The sequence below is a fragment of the Schistocerca piceifrons genome, chromosome X, assembly GCF_021461385.2.
Source record: "Schistocerca piceifrons isolate TAMUIC-IGC-003096 chromosome X, iqSchPice1.1, whole genome shotgun sequence".
Lineage (NCBI taxonomy): Eukaryota > Metazoa > Arthropoda > Insecta > Orthoptera > Acrididae > Schistocerca > Schistocerca piceifrons.
The window spans coordinates 302617620-302632186 of NC_060149.1; the positions used below are offsets into that span (position 1 = coordinate 302617620).

The 14567-nt window shown below is 48.2% G+C and overlaps 1 protein-coding gene across 1 annotated transcript in view; it reads right to left on the bottom strand.

Annotated features, from left to right (window-relative positions):
* The window catches only part of LOC124722137 (neurofilament heavy polypeptide-like), a 314285-nt gene that overhangs the window by 22586 nt on the left and 277132 nt on the right, over positions 1-14567 (bottom strand). The gene's annotated exons all lie outside the window — the stretch shown is intronic.

Genomic DNA, 14567 nt, shown 5'->3' on the forward strand with positions numbered 1-14567 from the left:
TTTTAGTTACAGTGTGAGAGTGTGTGTGCGTGTTCTCATGACTTATGCTTAGTTTTAAGCTGCCCACAATATCCGCTTGCCGATTTTATTGCTGTGCACATCACTATGTGGGTTTGGATGTTTGGCTTCCCACGTATGGACTCTCATCATAAGTTCATTTTCTCTCAAGGGGGCTGTGCTGCCCAGCTATTATCAAGCCACCATAGTCCCATGAAGCAACTACACTGTCAGTGTAGAGGAGCAACGTTATAATGCCTGTGCCGATACCAAAGTGGCGATGAAGGACATTCTTAAAAATTTCATGTTGTAATTTACACCCCCTTTTCATAGTGTAACACTGGGCCGCAGTGTGGGCTCAGCTTTTCAGTTGCAGCTGGCACTGATAAACCAGAACACAGACTTTGTTTACATCCTTGCCTAGCTGGAGGGGACCAGGCACACACTGGGCATTTTTCTTCACTGCGCCGATTATTTTTTCTGGTTTCAGTGAGACTATGAAAAGGTGGGAGAATTACCTTCCCCCACTTCTTGCTGCACTTACACATAAGGGGTATCATTTATCTAGTTGATAAGGCTATTGATAAGGCAGCCTTCTTGTCCAGCAATGTGGGTTTCTATGAAGTTGTCCAGAATTTTAAGCTCTGCTCCAAGCCTGAGAAAATCTCTTAACGAGCTTTGTCAGTTACTTATGCAGAATTTTGGTCATCAAACCCATGTGGTGGTGGTGGTGGTGGTGGTGGTGGTGGTGGTGTGGTTGTAGTTTAACCAACACAAAAAGTGCCTTGAGCAGTTGTGTGTGGCCTGGATGGCTGATCTGCAGCACCTCTTATGCAAATGATGTTTTGAGTGTCCAAATGTATGCTATCTCTTATGCAGACTCACTAATTTGGGACACGATTGTCCGGTTAGCTCCTGATCCTAATGTTCAGACTAGGGCATTGACCTTTAGCCATTGTTGCCACCAAAACGTCACTGGAGCATCTCTCTAGGTGTGGATCAAGCATGATGTACATTTTTCTCATGTATGACTGGCTCAGCATTCTCAATTAGGTGCTCATGCTTTCCCCAAAAGAGTTATGCTTTCCACCAGTCGTCCCCCTGGCATTGCATACTCATCTATTCCACTGGCTGCATGGATGCATGGCACTTGGGTATGACTTGTATGAATGCAATGGTGCTAAGTTGTGTGTGCTGGCTGGTGATCAAGCTTGACACTGAGCATCTGGGTTTTGCTTGTGGGGCCTGTACACAGAACTAGGCTACTGCTGCACCAGGGCTCTCCTTGGTCAGTCCCAGAGCACCCTTGAGATAGGGTGCATATAAGTTTCAGTGGTCCATTTTTGTGCAGCTTGTGGTGGTTGGTGGTTAACGCATTGTCCAATTTCCCATATGAAGCTAAGCTGTCCTCTGCATCGTCTACTGCAGCTGTTCATGTGTTTTATTTTTTTTTTTTGCCACCGAGGAATCCCCTGGGACCCTCTTGTCCAATAATGGGAGGCCATTTGTGTCAAGGAAGTTTGAGGACTTTTGCATCCACAATGGTATCCAGCATCTGACTATATCCCCACTTCACCTGGCTTATAACTCTGAGGTGGAGCACTTCACTTCATGTATACATTCAGGACCCAAATGAGGATGTCTGTGTATGCTTCTTCCCCTGATTATGCATTACGGAGTTTTCGAACTACATACCAGGAAATGTCAGTCAACAGATACTGTTCAGCAGAACATTTGCATGGGTTCCAGCCATCGGGTCTCCTGGATTGTTGCACTTTGAGGCACATGTCCTGGAACACCATGGTCCACCATATTTTCCTTCTGGGGCTGCCGTTTGGGCCCAGTCCTTTGGCCTGCAGCAGGGGAGGCTGTCAGGTGTCATGGTGGGCCACAAAGGTCATCAATTGTTTGTGGTGGACACCAGTGAGGCAACTGACCCATCGTGTGAGTCAGTTGTGCCTGCACCCTGTTGGGAGATCACTGCCGGCCTTCTGGTCATCTGAGTGTCACGGTTGATCACAACAGTGTTCCAGGGGTGGGCTCCAATTTGAAGTGGTAAACTTACTAGCTGCTGCCCTGTACATGCCCTCTGCTGTCGTCCTGTCACCTGCAACCTCAGGACACTGTGAGGCTCCCACCTCCACCTCCCGAGGTGAAACCCATGGCTTTTGTCCTGCCTCCCCTCCTCTTCCGCCGCCTCCTACCCTGTCATCAAGGGAAGTGGCTTTGCCCCCACTGCCACTTGTGGACCCAGTGTTGCCACAGCTTCCCTGAACTTTCATCCTTCCAGCATAACAGGTAACATTGAGATTGCCTCTTTTGGTGGTTGGTCCATCGATGGGTTCTCCAATGGCCGCTGTGCTTTTTCACCACAGGTTGTGACCCAAGCCTGGTGGTTTGTTTTCTCTTCCCAGGAAGGAGGGAGAGATGCTGAAACCCACAGACAGCAGTACTGCCCATAAATTTTCTTGTGTATTTGTGTACACCAATATCAACAGAATTCCATAAATACCCAAATGGGTTAAGATAAGGTGATCTGAGAGTACTCTAACCAGAAATGTATTCAGACTGTTTGCAACAATGTCCACATAATATGCATTCATCTGTGGACCCTCCAGCTGGGTAATAGGGCATAGTTGCTGCCATGTGAACACAGTCCAGACCATAACTAAGTAATTTCCTGCCTACATTCATCCCTGTTGACATGCAGGATCAATAGTTTTATACAACTGAAATTGAGTTTCATAAAACCAGAATTACATGTCATCACTGTCAAAGTCCAGTGGTGATGTCTGTGGGCCCATGTCAGTCACTGAACTCTGAGTTCAGAGGTCACAGAGAGCATACGAGATGGTCTTTGGCTGTTGAAGCCTATGCAGTTCATTTTCTCCACATAGCTTCAGTATAAATGGGTTCTTGGCACCCCACTTTCAGATTAATAGTGATCTGATTCATGTTAAACCCAGTATGACTGAGGTGGTGACAAAATGCCAGTCTAACACTTGCAGTCACGCTGTGGGGCAGTGAGGATGCATATGGAAACAGTCTGTGATCTTTAAGATTCATGCTAGACAGTGTTCACATCAAAAGCCTGAATTCTTGTGTAACCTATAATACACAATGACCTATGGAACTTTTACTGATTATCATATCAATTTCAAAGTTTAACTCATGATGAGTTGCCAAGTTAACTACACACGTGCCTATAACAGACTGCTGAGATATTGTGTTAACACTAACAACATACACAAAAATCTACCACTAACACTCTAGAATCATCATGCATGATATCTTCAAACTGAAAAGCCTTGCTGCAACTTTGTCACTTGGATAAAATGCCAACAGCATGCATAGTGGCTTGCTGCTGACCTAAATCCATGATCAAACACAAACAGCACAATACTGAACTCAAATTATTAGAGAGAATTGTTGGTCTGTGATTACTTTCCTTCAGAAGGCAAAATTTTTACTATTTCTGACACACACAAAAGCAAAATTGATAACAGAATCCTGGTTATTGGAACCATTATATAATTCCTCAGGGAAGAGAGAGGGGTGGGTTGGGCAAGGTTAAAAAGGAGAGGTGGGTCACTTAGACCCCAGGATGGGAGGGGGCACCTGTATTAAGGATGATGTGATTAGGTCCTTACTTTTATTTGTCTCCTAAATAAGGGTAAGGGCTGGTCATCAGTTTTGTTTTGTAAATAAGTTTTCACAGTTTAATCTATGTTTTACACATGTTGAAAATCTGACAGTCACTGAGAATAACAACATTGTAAATGGTCTGGACATAATTCAGGACTATAGACTACTACAACCACTGTTATTCAAATAATGTACCTCTCCAAGTACTGAATTGTTCCGTCATTCATCTGTTTGTTTATTCATCTATCCATGATTATTTTTAAGCCTCATCATGAAGGAAACCATCAGGCAAGTGGAATGCGTCAGGTTGTACGTAACTAATGAGGAGCAGTTTTCAGGAATTAAATATGTACAGTGTGTTAAACCATCAGTACAAGTACATTACTCTGTGACTCTTGAGATTTGTCATATTAAATGTAACAACATAAATTTTGAGTAACACTGCTGCTTCCTCATTGTTAAATACCTATTGTTTATCTCCTAAATCTACATCACTAGTGGCATTCCCAGATTTCTATTTGTCATCCACCTAAAGATAATCTTCAGGCCTTTAATATGATCAATCAAACAATGCAAAACTGCGTTTTATTAGCTACTTCCTTTACATTTTTCTCTTTAATTTGCAGGGATTCTGAATTCCCTGCTTTACATCTGTTGCAAGCCATTTAAGACTTTTGCACCAGGAAAAAATTCACTCTGAACCATAGTCATGGTGGGAAAAGTCTGTTTCAAAATTATTTGTCTCTTTTATTGCAATCACATAAATCACAGTTCAGATTAAACTGGTTATTATTAGTATTAAGTTTTCCTTGACTGCTACTTCACATCATACCAGATATGAGAAGCAAGATAGTCTAAGCAGTGGCAAAATTCTGGACTACCATTTTCTTATATTCTGTCATTCTCCACTCTACACTTGGCCATGCTACCTGGACACTGTTTATCAGAATGGACTTAGGCTTGGGAGTTGGACTCGCGTTTTTGTGGTGAGTGTAATAAATGCAGAGTGACAATTATTGAACTATATAAAATAAAATTGTCCGAACCTGTGAATGGCTTGCGTTAGGACGTTCAAACTGCAGGGTTGGCTGTGGGGCAAGATGTGAATTAGTATGGTTTGGTTTAACAATGAAACCCACTTTAATTTGGATTGGTTTGTCAATAAGCAAAACTGGCACATTTGGGGGACTGAGCATCCACATTTCATGATTGAGAAATCTCTTCACCCTCAATGGGTGACTGTGGTGTGCAATGTACAGTCATGGAATAATCAGTGCAATATTCGTTGAAGGCACAGTGACTACAGAACAGTATGTGAAGGTATTGGAAGAGGATTTCATCCCCATGATCCAAAGTGATGTTGATTTCAACAAGATGTGGTTCATGCAAGATGGATCTCATCCCCTTCAAAGCACAAGGAGGAGCACTTCGAGGACTACATTCTGTCTCTGGGATACCCAGTGGCCACTGGCATGGGCCACGATTGACCACCATATTCTCCGCATCTGAACACATGCAACTCCTTTTTGTGAGGCAATATTAAAGGAAAGGTGTACAGCAATAACTCCAAAAACATTGCTGAGCTGAAAACAGTAATTCGGGAGGTCATTGACAGCATTGATGCCTTGACAATTCTGTGGGTCATGCAGAATTTTGCTATTCATCTGCACCCCATCATTGCCAATGATGTCAGCCATGTGAAATATGTCAATCTAGATCCAAATAACTATAGTGATGACTACAAGTTGAATAAAGTGTGTACATGCTGTAGTTTGTAAATATTTTATGTTTTTTATACAGTTCAGTAATTGTCACCCTGTATGTGTCAGTAATTAGTCTGTGATCCATCAGTCATAACACAGGAAAGCACTATTATGGAAGTTTGTTAAATAATTCTAAAATATTTTAAGAGGCCTCTACAAGGACAGTGTTCTCTACTCAGCAATGTTACTTTAGTTCAACAAAGGCTTAATTTACTTCAACTGCAATGCCCCAAAAGGTATCACTAGACAAAATGTTAGTCACCCCCTTAAAAGAAAACACTGGTCACTTTGAACTAATGTAGATGGTGTGAATTAGTACCAGTGACCTTTCACTGCTAAGTCACAGATGTGAAGTAGTTGTATGTCCCAATCAAATGAATGCATCAGCACAGCACAATTGGCTGATGAAGCTGGCCAGTCTTGATAAATCAACATGGACTCTCCAATCTGTCTAGGAGGAATGGTGCACCACTCACAGTTATTTAACATGGTGTAAGATCCTAACTGACAGGGACTGGAGATGAGTGGTGGTGGTTGTTGGGATGTTTAAGGGGGACTAAACAGCGAAGGTCATCAGTCCCCCATTCCAAAATCAGGCGAGCCGAAAATCGACGGAGCAGGTAAAAACCAAAGGGGGAGGAGACGTCCCACCAGGCGCTAAAAGAACACAAATGCAGCAACAAACACTACAGACAAGAACAGGACAGAGGAACACCAGACAGAAAGAAACAGAAGAAAGGAAGATGGCCGGGGACTGGTTGACTGACCACGAGAACAAAAAAGGGAAAGAGTCAACCATCTCACGGCACACCAGAACAGCAACAGACACAAGGACAAAAGACACAGAAAGGGAAAGGTGCAGGATCTCCCTAAATCAAACCATAAAACGGACTACCACGGATAAAATTTAAAACGTCATCAGCCATGGAGGCATCATCAGATAAAACCAAAGCCAAAGTGCCCGGGAGATTAAAAGATTGCCGGAGTGTGCGCAGTCGAGGACACCCCAGCAAAATGTGGCCGACCGTCAGCCGGGACCCACACCGACACGGGGGGGATCCTCCTGACGCAACAGATGGCCGTGCGTCAGGTACGTATGGCCGATGCGCAGCCGACACAGGACCACCGAGTCCCTGCGAGAAGCCCGCAGGGAGGAACGCCACACAGCGGTCGTCTCCTTGACAGCCCGCAGTTTATTTGGGGCTGTCATGCCACGCCACTCAGCAGCCCACATCCCAAGCACCTTACGGCGCAACACCAGCTGCTGGTCGCGAGCCGTATGGCCGATCTCCAAAGCTGGGGCGTCTATCGCCCCTTTGGCCAGCCTGTCAACACGTTCGTTCCCCGGGATGCCAACGTGACCTGGCGTCCAAACAAAAACCACCGAACGACCAGAGTGGGTAATGGTGGAAACAGAATCCCGAATAGAGGACACCAGAGGAGAAGAGGGATAGCAGCAGTCGACGGCCTGGAGGCTGCTCAGGGAGTCACTGCAGATGACGATGGACGCACCGGAGCAGGAACGCATATGCTCAAGAGCACGCAAGATGGCCACCAGCTCTGCAGTAAAAACACTACAGCCAGCTGGCAAGGAGCGCTGTTCAACATGGGCAGCGTGAGCAAAAGCGTAGGCAGTGCGACCATCAACCAGGGAACCATCAGTGTAGACAGGCTCACAGCCCGGAAATGAGGCGAGGAGCGCAAGAAAATGGCGACGGAGGGCCACAGGCGGAACCGAGTCCTTAGGACCCTGTGCCAAATCCAGACGGACGGACGGCCGGGACAAACACCAGGGAGGCGTAGGTGTACGGACCCGGAAGGGAGGCAGAAGAGGGAATGACCCCAGTTCTGACAGCAGGGACTGGACACGGACAGCTACGGAAAGCCCAGACCTAGGTCGCCATTCGGGCAGATGGAGGACCATAGCAGGGAAAAGCAGGCGACGATTGGGATGGTCTGGCGAGCAATGAACGTGGACAGCACAGTCGGCGAGCAGACGATGGCGGCAAATCCGCAGCGGGGGAACCCCGGCCTCCACCAGTAGACTATCCACGGGGCTGGTGCGAAAAGCGCCAGTTGCAAGCTGAACCCCACAGTGGTGTATGGGGTCTAACAGCTTCAACACTGAGGGGGACGCAGATCCATAGGCCAGGCTCCCATAATCAAGCCAGGACTGCACAAGGGCCCTGTACAACCGCAGCAGCGTGCAGCGATCTGCACCCCAAGACGTGTGGCTAAGGCAGCGGAGGGCGTTGAGGTGCCGCCAGCATTTTTGCTTCAGCTGAGTAACATTAGGAACCCATGCGAGTCGGGCATCAAACACAAGTCCCAAGAAGCGGCAAGTGTCCACCACTTCAAGCAGGTGGCCGTCGAGGTAAAGTTCAGGATGAGGGTGGACCGTCCGACGCCTGCAGAAGTGCATAACTCGAGTCTTGGGTGCAGAGAACTGAAAACCGTGAGTCAGAGCCCATGATGCTGCCTTGCGAATGGCGACTTGCAGCCTGCGGTCGGCGACTCCAGTAGTCGTGGAGCTAAATGAGATGCAGAAGTCGTCGGCATACAAAGAAGGAGACACCGACGACCCCACTGCTGCAGCCAGACCATTAATGGCCACCAGAAATAAGGAGACGCTCAACACTGAGCCCTGCGGGACCCCATTTTCCTGTATATAAGATGAACTAGAGGTGGCACCGACTTGCACCCGGAAAGAGCGGCGCAATAAAAAGCTTTGAAGAAAAGCCGGGAGCTGACCACGAAGACCCCACTCATGCAACGTGGCGAGGATGTGATGCCTCCATGTTGTGTCATACGCCTTCCGCAGATCGAAAAATACAGCAACGAGATGCTGACGTCGGGCAAAGGCCGTACGGACAGCAGATTCCAGCCGCACCAAATTGTCCACTGCAGACCGGCCCCGACGGAAGCCACCCTGGGATGGAGCGAGGAGACCGCGCGACTCAAGGACCCAACACAAACGCCGCCCCACCATACATTCGAGCAATTTGCACAAAACGTTGGTGAGGGTAATGGGACGATAGCTGTCCACCGCCAGTGGGTCCGCACCGGGCTTCAAGATGGGGACAACAACACCCTCTCGCCATTGCGACGGGAACACGCCTTCGCTCCAAATGCGATTAAAGATCACGAGAATGTGTCTCTGGCTGTCCCTGGAGAGATGCTTCAGCATCTGCGCGTGGATGCAGTCTGGGCCTGGTGCTGTATCAGGGCAATCGGCGAGGGCAGCGAGGAATTCCCTCTCGCTGAAAGGAGCATTGTATGTTTCAGAACGACGCGTGTGGAATGAGAACGGCGTCTGCTCGGCTCGCTCCTTGAGAGAGCGAAAGGCGGGGGGATAAGATGCAGTCGCAGAGCTCTGAGCAAAGTGCGCGGCAAGCCGTTCAGCAATGACGGCAGCGTCCGTGCAGACAGCGCCGTGCAAGGAGAGCCCAGGGACACCCATAGGGGTCTGGTATCCATAAATCCGCCGGATTCGGGACCACACGAGTGAGGGGGAGACCTGGGAGCCCAAGGATGAGACATACCTCTCCCAGCACTCCTGCTTACGCCGTGCAATAAGATGACGGGCGAAGGCACGGAGCCTCTTAAAGGCGATGAGGGTCTCCAGAGACGGGTGCCGCCTATGACGCTGAAGAGCCCGCCTACGGTCGCGAATAGCCTCAGCAATCTCCAGCGACCACCAGGGGACAGCCTTCCTCTGAGGGAGGCCAGAAGAACGGGGGATGGAAGCCTCGGCCGCTGAAATGATGGACGTGGTTAAAACACGGACCACCTCGTCAATGTCACCCTGTGGGGGAGACTCAATGGTTGCCGCAGAAGTAAAACCCGGCCAGTCAGCCCTGCGGAGAGCCCAGCGGGGCAGGCGCCCAGAAGAATGACACTGGGGCAGTGACAAATAGATGGGAAAATGGTCACTACCACACAGGTCAGGATGCACTCTCCAGTGGAGGGATGGGACAAGTCCAGGGCTGCAAATAGAGAGATCGATGGCCGAGAACGAGCCATGGGCAACACTGAAATGCGTGGGAGCACCGGTATTCAAGAGGCTAAGGTCGAGCTGAGCCAACACATGCTCCACGGCCCGACCACGGTCATCGGAGACAGTCCCACCCCATAGAGGGTTGTGGGCATTAAAATCGCCCAGAAGCAGCAAAGGTGGCGGGAGTTGAGCCAGCAGTGCAGCCAAGACATGTCGGGGGAGCTCCCCATCCGGAGGAATGTAAACAGAGCAAACAGTAATAGCCGGTGAGAGCTCAACCCTGACAGCGACTGCCTCTAAAGGCGTCTGAAGGGGTACCGGCGAGCTACAAACAGAGTGGTGAACAAAAAGACAAACCCCACCTGACGCTCGTTGACAGGCAGCGCGGTTCTTATAGTATCCCTGATAACCACGAAGGGCGGGGGTCCGCAGTGCCGGAAACCAAGTTTCCTGCAGAGCAATGCAGAGAACAGGGGAATCACTCAGAAGCATCCGGAGCTCAGGCAGGTGGCGGAAATAACCACCGCAGTTCCACTGGGGAATGGAAGCAGGAAGGGACTGGGAGGGCGTGAATGCTACTAAGAGGCAGACAGCGCCTAAGAGCCAACTGCCGCCACCGGGGGAGAGGCAGCTGAGTCCATAGGAGAGGCCCCCAAGGGTTCCGTGAGGGCGAGATCCGTGGCAGAGGCGAGGATCTCCACCTCATCCCCGGAGCCAGGACTATGTACAGCAGGCGGTGCTGAAACCGCCGGAACGTCCTTCTTCTTGGACACATGCCGTTCCTTCTTCTCACGTCGGCCCTTAGGGTGAGAGGGCTGGGAGAGCTTCTCTGAAGGAGCGTCGGAGGCTGACGACGACGCAGAAGCCCTACGACCAGCAGGTGGCGGAACCTTCAGCCACTGGCTGACATCTGGCTGGGAAGGAGAAGAAACGGAGGAAGGGAGAACCCTGAGGGACCCCTTCCGCAAGAGAGGAACCGGCGGAGGCAACGCCGGCGGAGAAGGAGGGGGAGGGATTGAGCCTCCCGGTTGTGGAGCAGATGTCACTCCCGAAGTAAGTGTGGGGGGAGCGACAGAAGAGGGTTTGCCCCCAACTGCTAAGGGGGCAACAGAGGAAGGCTTGCCCCCAGGCACGAGGGGGGCAGACAGAGATACATGGCCCTGAGGGCCCACTGAAGGCGGCACAGATGAGGCGACAACCGTCGCTCGCGTGGGCGACGATAACGTGGCTGCAGCATAAGATGTTCGAAGGGAAGCAGGATACAACCTTTCATATTTCTGTTTAGCCTCTCGATAAGTAAGCCGGTCCAGGGTCTTAAATTCCATTATCTTCCGCTCCTTATGAAGAACGGGGCAATCCGGCGAGCATGGAGAGTGGTGCTCCCCACAGTTGACACATACAGGCGGAGGCGCACATGGAGAATCAGGATGAGAGGGGCGTCCGCAATCTCGACATGTAGCGCCGGATGGGCAACGGGAGGACATATGCCCAAACTTCCAGCACTGGAAGCACCGCATCGGGGGAGGCACGTATGGCTTGACGTCGCAACGGTAAACCATCACCTTGACCTTCTCGGGCAAGACGTCACCCTCGAAGGCCAAGATAAAGGCACCGGTGGCCACCCTGTTTGTCTTGGGTCCTCGATGGACACGACGGACAAAATGCACACCACGTCGTTCCAAGTCAGCTCTCAGCTCGTCATCGGATTGCAACAAGAGGTCACGATGGTAAATAATCCCCTGGACCATATTTAAGCTACTGTGGGGAGTGACGGTAACAGGGACGTCACCCAGCTTATCACACAAGAGCAACGCTCGTGACTGGGCTGGGGAGGACGTCTTGAGGAGGATGGACCCATTCCTCATTTTTGACAACCCTGCCACTTCCCCAAACTTATCCTCCAGGTGTTCCACAAAAAACATAGGCTTTGTCGGAAGAAAGGAGTCACCATCAGTCCTGCTGCAGACAAGGTATTGCGGTACGTAAGGCTCCCGCTTGGCACTAGATCGGCGTCCCTCCCATGGCGCAGCCAACGAGGGGAACGTCTGAGGGTCATATTGCGCAGCATCGAAGTCGACTCTACCTCACTTAGAGACGCTGGTGGCCGTGCGACCACCAGCTTGGTGTGATTTATTGCGCTTCATTGCGCCACATCCGCCCAGATGCCACCTACTCCGAACGAGGGCTCTCCCCAAGGGCGCCACCCAGCCAAAGCAACGGGTACCTGGCCGATATCCCGTTGCCCGGAGTCCCCGTGCCCCAGACAAGATGGGCACATACTCCTTGGCATGCATGGGGAGGAAACAGCTCTGGCATCTGTAGTGCGATCCCTGCGTGGTCAGGGGGCTACCACCAAGAGGGTACATGACGACCCCACCACAACGGACTGGCTACCGTGCTGGATTTTAGGTGTTGAAAGGGTTCACAGTTGTCGTGGGCACTAAGAAGAAGAGTGTGCAGAAGGCGAGAAGGAGACAACCCAGAAGATGTTGGGCGTAGTCCCCCCCCACACGACAACAGGTAACATGCAAGATGGTGGAGCAAGATGGACCAATAGAAAAACACCACGTAAGGTGTCCTTCCCCAAATGGCACGCACTAACAACGGAAATTTGGAAAAAAAAAAAATAGGTCAAACCCAAGAGGGGACCATCACAGAAGGCCGAAACGTTTGAGACTCCTTTTAGTCGCCTCTTACGACAGGCAGGAATACCGCGGGCCTATTCTTACCCCCGAACCCGCAGGGGGGCTGGAGATGAGTGTCGCACCTTTTAATGACAATTGGTTTCAAATCTGAGAGAAATTTCCGCCATCTGTGGAAACAGGCCCATCTCAATCCATTTCCCAGCAAACATTGTGGGGGCAAGTGGATTAATGGACATTTGGAGTAGGGTTCCTCACAAGAAGTCATTCATTGCTCACTGGTATGAAGTTGAACATATTCAGTGGGGAATAAAATGCAGAAGTGACCAAAATCTATCTGGAGGCATGCAGTGCAGTATGCCAAGTCATGATTGTGCATCTATCCAATGACAAGATGTCTAGTGCACCGAAAACCCAAGGAAGTGTTTAATCGGCAGTGTGTCTCGAGTCTAGTTCGGGCCACAATTGGTTTTGTGGTGTTTTGGAGATGTTCTGATGTGAGCCTATTCATTCAGATTACTGTGAACATGAACCAGACTGTTCATTTCAACAGTCTCAGTGACTGAGTATTTCCCTTTCTCCTCCATCTTCTTCATGATGCAAATACTTTGGACATATTCATTTTCCTTGATACCAGTAACAGCCATATTCACAAGGCTACACATGTATGTTCCTGTTCCCTTGCATCTACTCATCCCTTATCTTATCCTTGTTTCTTAAAATATCATAAATTTGCGTTTTCCAGATTTGAGATGCAATATTATTTTGGGCACAGATAGTTACCTTAATCTTTTCGTTAAATGTTAGTGACACATCCTTTTTGTTCGATATTGTGTTGTCACTAAGTGCTACTAGTCAACTGAAACTAGCAGAAAATAATGCAGGTAGTATATTTCTTTGGAATGTTTGAGCTTGGTATGTAAAACCATTGTTTAAGAGAAAGACATCTAGCTCTTCCACAGCGCCGATTGCAGCAGAGTGTTCGTAGGTATGCACGCTCACATCCATCGATGATAATCGGAAATAAGAAACATTGACAAACAGAGTACTCTTCAGTTAACCATTTCCTCTGATGAACCAACAATGCAGGTAACATGTTCATTGCTGCACAGAACAGCATGGTTTGATGTTCACACCCACAACATCCCACTGTGCCGAACGTCTTTTTTCGGTTTTGTGCCATTTAATAGCACTGTTGGGCTGTACATTATTTGTGTTAAAAGTAGCACCCTTGTAGAGTCATCAATAACTAATGTATACTGTAATACAGTAGTACTTTACAAACTCTTTTCTGCATTATATGAGATCTGCTTAAAAAATTCTGGAAATTTGTCCACTAAATTATTCTACATTTACCTTTTACTTATTGTTCATTATCTCCTTCGAAATACACTCTTCTACAATTGACAAACTACTCCCAATGCCGTTTCCATTTCTGGAAGCAGTCTTGTGAAGCGAAGGTCTTTCTAGTCTTGACTCACGAGCCATGGGATAAACTTGATGGCAACACTATGCGTTCCAAGATTGCAATGTTACATTCTTTTGCAATCTCTTGGACAGCCATTCTCTGATTGGCATACACAATTTTGTTGATGTTCCTGACTTGAGTCGTCAGTAGACATCAAAGGGTGCCCTGAATGAGAGTCATCTTTAACTCACGTCTGAACTGTGTGAACCATTCGTACACTGGGTATGACTTAAGAACTCCTCACAGAAGGCTTCCTGCATCATTTGATGTGGCTCTATAGGTTTTCTCGAGTTTCACACAAAAAATGCAGATGGATTGCTCTTGTAACTCTGCCATATTGAAATTCGCTAACTGTGCGACACGACGTTCTATTCAATACAGCACTGAACAATAACTAACAGACATCAACAATGAAACTTCCAGCATTTACACATTAAATACAAACATATGCAGGGATGTCAACTGCATTCACTCCACCACACAATTAGTGTGAAATTATGGATGTTTCAGAATTTTTTTGAACAGACCTAGAACAATGCATTATTAATTAAGTCATAAAATTTTCCATTCCATTTCTGCCTTAGGCACATTCTGCTTTATACAAAAAAAAATAGCATATAGAAGCATAATGAATGCATTGAGACTGAAATATTTGTACAGTTTGGGCAGATTTCCAAATTATACACGTTCCACTTTGATCAAGTTTTCCTGCAGATACTATCACAAGCCGAAGTCACTTCCTCAGCCAGAAATATCAATGGCAGTGCTTGCTGATTCGCAATTTGTTGATCAAATTACAATTGTCTACCTTCATCTACTTCTTAAAGGTGTTGAGTCCACTGTAAATGATAAAGATACAGACCATCCATATGTCCTGTCCACCACATTCTTGTATGTGGTACATTGATACTTTTAGAAATTCTGTGTGTGGTCATCGAAGGACTAAGTTCTATCAATGAAATGTTTTCTTTTCCAACCACACACTGTTCATTTGCACATTCAGATGAGATGTGACTGCTGGGCACTGCACCAGTATCATGCAGTTTAGTCTAAAC